This window comes from Equus przewalskii, chromosome 4, assembly GCF_037783145.1.
Source record: "Equus przewalskii isolate Varuska chromosome 4, EquPr2, whole genome shotgun sequence".
Classification (NCBI taxonomy): Eukaryota; Metazoa; Chordata; class Mammalia; order Perissodactyla; family Equidae; genus Equus; species Equus przewalskii.
The window spans coordinates 60583765-60592706 of NC_091834.1; positions in this window are offsets into that span (position 1 = coordinate 60583765).

Below are 8942 nucleotides of genomic sequence, written 5' to 3' on the forward strand. Positions count from 1 at the left end.
ATGCTGTGGAGGTATCCCATATACAAAATAGAGGGAGACTGGCACAGATGTTAGCTCAGGGCAAATTTTCCTCACCAAAAAAAAAAAAAAAAAGACTTGAGCAGGCACTTCATAAAGGAAGATATCCAAATAGCCAATGTGTGCATAAAGAGGTGCTCAACATCATTAGTCATCAGGGAAATGGAAGTTAAAAATCACAGTGATACATCACAACTCACTCACCAGAATGACTAACATAAAAGACTGACATTACCAAGTGCAGAAGAGGATGTGGAGCCACTGGAACCCCCATATCCTACTGGTGGGAATGTAAACTGGTTCCAAAGTCTTCATGGATGACCCCTACGAAGATGGAGAGTCCTGAGACAGAAGACACTGAGAAACAGGGATAAAAATAAAGTGAGCCATGGTTGGGGAGGTGACTATCAAATCTCTCTTACACCTGAGCCCACTTAGCAACTGGTTGGGACTCTAGCTGGCCTTTACACAGTCCTTCTCTCCTTGTTGCATCTTTCTTTCTTTCCCTTGGGTTCAGATCTCTAGATCTGGGACCATTGATCTGGTTCCGCCATCACTACCACCACCCCCAGTTCCAACAATTTTTTATTACTTCAGGGGAACAAAGAAAGAAATAGACAGCAGGCTAATAGATTTACTCCTTATTGCTGCAAAATGCATTCCTAAGCAGCCCTTTCTCACGCTGATATGGTTTTATTTACCAAAAGATACTCAGGCTCACTATAGACTGAAACATAGTCTTTTACTGTAATTATTCTTTATTAAACATGAATGCTTGTGGTTATCATCTTATTTAGTAAATTATCCTTGATCCTTCTTCACACCCGTTGCTTGGTTATTCTGTTGTTCTCCTGGTGCCTGAGTCCTCCTCCCCCTCTTGACACCCAGCCCTCCTGCTGTGGCCCTTACAACCTAACAATGCTCACAGTTACATGAATTTCTCATTCAGCCAATGGTATCATTTGCCAGGAACAATTTGGGAATATTGGAACACAGCCTCCTTTCACAGCCTGTGAACATTTCTCTGCTTGGAGTTAGAGAGACAGTTTTAGAGAGTAAATGTTTAAATCCAGGCTAATCTCAGTTTTCCTTAGATTTAGTGCATCATACACTGAAGTTCATATGGCTTATTTTCCTGGATAGAACCTGATGTTTGGGCCACAAAATGCTTCCATGTGTTTAATTCAAGTGGTCAAAGGAAGGATAGATTTGCATGCAAGACCATCTCTAGGAAATTTATCCTTGAGGTGCTTAGTAATCTTTTTCAATGTCATAAGCCCCACTGATCTCCATTAATAGTCAGAACTTGCAGTACAAAATGGAAGTTTCTTTTGTTTTGCTCTAGCCCGATTTATGTGGATGGGCTTTTCCTCTGTGGCAAACACGACTTGTTGCCTACTCAGAATTCACTTCCCACTACCACCACCCCACTCCTTCTCTGAATCCAGAACCTGATTTAGTTCCAGGGAATACTTCCAATGGATCCATGTCAGGCATGGCAATCTCATTTCCCCTGGTCTGTGATTGGTCTAGAAATGGCCATGTGACCCAGTTCTGCCAATGAAATGTAAGCAGACATCTACTAGATGGAGCTTCTGGAAAACTGCCTTCCTGATAAAAAGGTGCAGGCCTGCTTGTCATGGCCTTTTGCCCCTTTGCCTTTACTTTCCGCTTCCTTCCTTCTTCCTGCCTGGAACATGAATGTGATGGTAGAACTGTTGTAGCCACCTTGTGACCAAAAGGAAATGGCTGAGAGAAATGCAGAGACATCAGCCTTAACGTTGTTGAGCTGTTGAATCGAAATCAGGCAACTGCCCACCTCTGACTTCCTGTTCTGTAAGAAAAATAAACTTCTAACAGTTCAAGCCCCTCCAGTTGGCCTTCTGTTACTTGCAACCAAAGGCACTCCTAGCAAAGGCGCTCCTTTATCATGGTGAGGTAAAGAGGAAGGAATGCGTATTGGGCAGCTTTTGCACCCCAGGGATTGGGCTGTTTTAAGAGTGCTTGCTCACTAGCTCCTCAGATAACCCTATGAAGTAGCTCTTAGCACCTTTGTCTACAGATGAGAGTATTGAGTTCAAAGATATTGAGGAAAAGGCAGATCCAGGATGAAACCCAGTCCTGTGTGACTCCAGTGTCCAAGCTCTTGTCACTCCACCACACTGGCTGCCAACTGTTGGGTAGAGCAGATGGAAGCTTGCCCTGTTTTAGCTAAAATATAAGTCTTTGGGTAGTTTGAAGTTGGGGCATCTGGTTGGTTGTTTTGTCTTTTTTGTTAATACCCTTAAAACAGTATTCTACAAAGTGCTGGTGTAGAAGAGGTTTGCTATCTTACCACCCTCTTGGTTTTGTGTTCAAAAGTCAGGTAGTGGAATGTGTGGCAATAAAAGTGGGCAAAGCCATAGGCTCTCCAGCTGAGGAAAAATGACGCAATTGTATGTCACTTTCAATTACTTCCAGGACTTCCTATGGGAGAAAGGAGGAGTTCAGTTTATTAAACATGAGTAGAGCTAGCCCTCCTTCCCCACCCACTGCATGATGGAAAGGGGGATTTGAGAGCGCACATCCCAGAGGTCTTCCTCACAACTGGACACAGTCTCAAATGTTCCCCTTTAAAGCTATAAATCAGTAAGACAACAAAAACCCCCATTAGAAGCAGCACATCTTATTATAGGGACCTCCCCCTCAAAACTTTGCCAATTGGTTATTCAGTTAGTAGTGGTGAGCCCTAAAGGAAAGAGAAAGTGGTCAGGGAATAAGAACATGTCACCGCAAACCTAGGTGCCCAAGGTCATGGAAGGAGATAAGAGATGGAGTCAACACACTGTACCATTAATAATGCTTTCATTCATTCATTCAACAAATATTTTCAGTCCCTATCCTAGGGATTGAGTATAGAGCTGTGACTAAGACAGAGAAGGTCTCTGCCCTCTCAAAGCTTACATACTAGAACAGAGAGATACATGAAGAAAACACAGATACATGTATTTTATCAATATTCTTTTTATTATCTCAGATATTGATAAACACTGTGAAAAAAATTGAAAAGAATTACAGATAGAGAGAGACTGCAGAATGACCCTAGTAACTTCAGATGGGAGAGTCCGAAAGGCTTCTTGGAGGAGGTAATGTTTGAGTAGAGTCCTCCATAATAAGAATGAGCCTGACCATGCAAAGATCAGGGTGGGACGGGGGATAGTGTCCCAGGCAGCATGTGGGAACTGCATGTGCAAAGGCCCTGAGATGCAAATAAACCTGCTGTGTGACCGTGACTTGGGCATAATGAGCCAGGAGGCAGGAGATGAAGTTAGAGAGGCAGGAAGGCCAGATCAGGTAGGGTTTTGTGGGCTATGGAAAAGAGTTTGGAAGGCATTGGTGGGCTTTACCCAGGTGAGTGACCTGATCTGGTTTAGCGTTTTGAAAAGACCACTTTGCAGCTCTGTGGAGACGACCACAGGGAGGGCAAGAGTGGAGGCGCGGCGATCCCTTGGGAGGCTGATACAGTAACACGGGTGAGAGAGGCTGGTGGCTCAGACCTGGGTGGTAGCAGTGGAGGCAGGAAAAATGGTGGGATTGGGGATAAATTCTGAAGGCAGAACAGGGCTTGATTTGGATTCATTGTGGGGGTCAAAGGAGAGAAGAGTCAAAGGTAATTCCCAAGCCCCTCATGGGATGGTGGCACCTTTTGCTGGGATAGAGAAGTCTAAGGTGTGTCAGGGGTCCGGACTTGGGAACCAAGAGTTCCATTTTGGACATGTTACATTTGAGATACTTACAAAACATCCACATGGAATTGCTGAGTGGGCAGTTAAATAATATAGCAGCAACCATAATAATAAAGACGGTCATTAATTAGGCACCTGCTATACACAAGGGTCCTCATAAATGTCACCGCGCTTCACACTCAGTCTTATGAAATAGGTGTTACTACTGTCATCAACCCCAGAAATCCAGACAAGGAAAAGGAGATACTCCCAAAGGTCAAGCTACTTGCCCAAGATCCCACAGCGGGTAGGTGGCAGCAAGGGCGTGAATTCAGGGCTTGCTGTTCCAAGGCCATGTTCTCTCCCCTGAGCCAACCCAGCAAGAGGTCCTGGGGAGAGCTTTCAAAACCCTTTCCGAAGCTATTGTGCAAGTCCAGGCAAGTGGGGCCTGCTTTGTAGGGGTGGGGCTTCCCTAGGCCAGGCTACTAAGCTTCTTTAGGGCTCATTCCCTGGGCAACCTCAATCCCCTCTGAAGGAGAAAGGGGAGAGATTTTTCATGGACTAATTAGATTTTCACCTTCTGCCTAAGTTTATTAAATCTGAAAAGCTCTCAATTTTAGCACAAAGATTGATTCTTTCCCATCTCCTCTCTCAGGGCTTTTTAAAAGTTTGACATTACTTGACCATAGAGAAAATATTCTCAAATGCACTTGTCGTGAAGGTGAGAGAGAACTGCTCAATTTCTGGGCTGGAGAAAGAGCAGCTGCCAAGGACAGTGCATTAAGGCTCCTGCCTCTGGTTATTTAACCTTAACGATTTCTTTAAAAGCTCCTGGAAACTTGTGTGGGGGAAAATGGTGAATCCTGTCATTACTCAAACTGAAAATGAACCATGATTCCATCTTGTGAGGGCAGCCAAGCAGCAATATTAGCAAAATAAAGATGGATGTCAGCGCTGGGAGCCTCTGCTAAGGTCCTCAGAGGGAGGAGAATAATAAGACACCCAGAAAGAAAGAGGAAGGTCAGACTCTTCATCTTCTTGTTTCTTCACACAAGTTGGTATGAGCAAATTCTCTGATCTTACGGGTCCACAGAAGGACACCAGGACACACTTTATACCCAGCTAGCACGGTGGATGCTCCAATTGGAGGGATGGTAGACACCAAATTGGACAGCACTTGAAGCTCAGTCGCTATGGAACAATTTCTTTTTCAAATCCGTGTGGGCATGCAACCCAGATTTTCATCCTCTGCCTCTGTCTTTCTCTGTTTTTCTCCCAGACAATTTGGAAGAGAAAAAATCTGGCTCCTCCAACAAAATGCAGTGAGTTGATGTTCTGAGCTTGAACAGGGCTTTGTTTTGCTCCCCCTGCCTGCCCCGATCTTGTCTTTTGAGTTAGATTAAACCTGACATTATCCAAGGGCCTTTGCATTCACCGAGCTTTCAACTTGGTGCAATCTGTGGACAATTTCGATAATGTGTCGGATTCCTTTGTGCTGGAATCATCAGCATCCGGCCCCCTGGGTAACCCTGAAGACATCGCTCTGTCGATCTTTTCTCTTCTCCTGTCCCATTTCCTTAAGAAAAGAGATAAAGCATAATTTTGACTATTTACTAGGTTATTTGCCATATTGACCCCCGGTGAACTCAAAATCCAGGAACAGGCAAGCAGCTTTACAAATGTTCAGTCGCTATGGTTGGCGAGTGAAGTCAAGTCAAACTTTCATTTTCACTTGCCATGGTTGGCTCCACCAAGTCAAACTTCATACTGGAGGGGGAGTGAGTGAGGAGCAGGGAACATTTCTGGACTAATTGATCTCAGCTTCCCAAAGCAGCTAAGCTACTGTGGTTTTTGAATTATTATTTGCAAATCTACACGCCCAAAACAACCCTAAAGACGTTGTTAAACTAGAAGCCGAGCAGTTTCAACCCTAGGAGGCGCTCATGCTTTCCAAAGGGGAAGTGGGATTCTCGGTGTGGTCAGCCAATGAGGCGCTGCCCCGTCCCCTGCTTAGAATTTCCTCATTCCACTAATTCAGTTACCTAATTAACACAAAGTCTGCATTGTTTTGCGTTTCACATACATTCTCTCATTTCTTTATCATGCGTAACCATACGTGAGCTAGCTTTATGATTTCTCCTATTTTCTAGATCAGAAAGGAAGGTTCACGGAGGTCGTGCAGATTAAGACAGACCACATTTTAGGCTTCGACATTTAATTCCGCATGTGCCTATTTATTACATGAGATCAACCAGATGTGATCTTAACTTGTCTTAGAATTCTTTAATGAGAGATGTTTTTAAGCCTCTTTTGAAAAGTTCAAAGGTTGGTTTTCAGCAGGTAGAATCGTCTGACGGCCTGTCTCCAAACCACTAAATAGATAAAGACTAAGAGAGGCATGCGGTGGTGTTTGTCCTACGCAGGCATGAGCACAGTTCCCCGCACATAGGAGGTGACCGATCAACATTTAGTGAATGAATGAACTTCTCGGTAGTTATTACAAAATATCGTTAATTTATTTTAAACCATAGTTGGGATAGGGCCGGCCCCGTGGCCGAGTGGTTAAGTTCGCGTGTTCCGCTGCAGGTGGCCCAGGGTTTCGTCAGTTCGAATCCTGAGCGCGGACATGGCACCACTCATCCAGCCATGCTGAGGTGGCATCCCACATGCCACAACTAGAAGGGCCCACAACTAAGAATATACAAATATGTACCAGGGGGCTTTGGGGAGAAAAAGAAAAAAATAAAATCTTTAAAAAAAATAGTTGGGATAAAATTCTATCCCAATTTCAAAAAAAATGCAAATATTAGCATATGCATAAGGGAAATAATTTGGCAAATATACACCAAATATTTAATGTCTGACACAACATGATTAAAAAGGAAAAATGAATGAAAGATAAAATACATTATAGCATATTTGTACTGCAGTTATGAGTGGAGCCAAATAGCCCTGTTGATAAATTTCAGCTCCTCCATTGTCCACAGTATGATTTGGGGCAGGTGACTTCATGCCATTGTACCTCCGTTTTCTCACTTGACAAATGGTGATAATAATATGTACTTCATAGTGTTGCTGTAATGATTATGAGACAATGCATATATATAGTGCCTAGTGCTCAATTAGCTATTCTTCCTATAGTTATCGTTCTTATTATTTTCCCTCAAGTCACATTCTTGTGAGCGGAATATCACCATATCATGATCCACCTTCATCAGCAGATATAATGGAGAGCTGGCTACAACCGTGAAAATCAATAGCATTAATCATATGGAATGTGGACCTAGAATTTTGTTTTCCTATCCTCCTCTCTCTCTCTTTTTTATTTTTTGGTGAGGAAGATTGGCACAGATGTTCACTCAGGGCCAATCTTCCTCTATTTTGTATGTGGGATGCTACCATAGTATGGCTTGATGAGCAGTGTATAGGTCCACACCCAGGATCCAAACCGGTGAACCCCAGGCCGCCAAAGTGGAGAGTGTGAACTTCACCACTATGCCACTGGGTCAGCCCCTATCCTCCTCTCTCAACCCACAACAAAAGGAGGCAAAGGAGGCTGAGACCATAGTGATATGGGAGGAGAAAGAAGGCAACCTGCCTTCAGCCCACCTGGCATGTGCTAGTGGCTGATGAAGGGATGGCACAAATGCCTTTTGCTGTGGGTCTCCACCCCTATCTACTTATTTTCTGGCTTATATCTTTGGGGAGGAGAAAAAAGCTGTCTGCATTTTACCTACCAAGTACACTCTGGGCATTTAATGTTAAATCATTGTTCACTAACTTTCAGAGCCAAACTAAGAGAGAGGGTGGTAATAAAAGTTAATTTCTTTCTTTCTTTTTTTTTAATAACTGATAAAGTCAACCAGAGGCATTTTGGCCCTGAGATAACAGGCTCCACGGAGGGTTGGGGAGAGAGAGAGGGATTGAAAATTGCAGGATTGTATGTACATCTGTGTACTAAACAGCAAGATTCCCTTTACCTGCTCAGATCCCACAATTTCCACAGCCAAGTTTATAATACTCACATTAGAGGTTAGAAGATTCTTCTTTGGAAAAACTCATTAAACTTAGAGAGAAATTCCTTTAAATGCTGACACTGGGGGATTATCCAGTGAGAGGGCTGCCTCCTTCCTAATATCCTGCAAGAGAGCCCACAGCTCAGCAGGCCGCATCTACGTACTTGGAGCTTCCAATCAGGGAGGAACGTCTTAAACATGACTTGACAATGAAAGGTCACTGGTATTTGAAGAAAGATTCTAACATAAAAAAGACTTAAACAATGATAAGGAACTTGAAGGCAAAAGAAACAGTGCCAGAAACAGAAGAAAACTCTCCCCCCGCCCCGAAAAAAGCACAGAAATAAGAGAAGATATTGCATCCGTGAAACAAGATCACAGAACAAGAAAGAACTCTTATCAATTATAAAAATAAAAGCCAAAATTAAAAAGAAAATTTTAAGTAAGACTCCAAGAAAGTTTAACAAATAAGAGAAAACAGTATTAAATTTAGAGTATCAATCTAGACGGTCTGCATCAGGTAAGATTAGGTTTGGCGACATAGAACAGAAAACGTAAAATAATAGTGGCTTAAATGTACAAGGGTTTATAGTCTCTCGAATGGAGGTAGCTCACTAAGGCTGGTACGACAGCTCCAGAGAGATTCCTGTCTTTTTACTCTGCTTTTTACAGCATGTGGCTTCTGTCCTAGAACTCACATCATGATCCAAGACAGTTGCTGAAGCTCTGGCCATCATGTCTACAGTCCAGCATCAGGAAAGAGGAAGCCAGGAAGAACAGAGGGCACTCCTCACAGCTAAATCAGCTCAAAAGCAGTTTCCCAAGAAATCCTATATCAACACTTCCACTTAGATCTCATTGGCCAGAACTTAGTAATTTGGTCCCATCTGCCTACAAAGGAGTCTGGGAAATGTGATCTTTTATCTAGGTACTTTACTACAACCAAGCAATAAGTGTTTTACTACTAAGGAAGAAGGGGAGGATGTAAATATTTAGATGGACAGCTAGCAGTGTTTATTACAGGGTCCCACTTCTGATTAATAGGGAATACATGAAGGGTGAACAGAGACAATGGATAGGAGGAAAATACTCAGAATTAGTACAAAGAAGTCATGTCTCCACATTGGTGGACTGTCAATTATCAAGCATTATGAATGAAAGGATCCCATCAAGACCCATCCTCATAAGATTTCAGATACCGGTC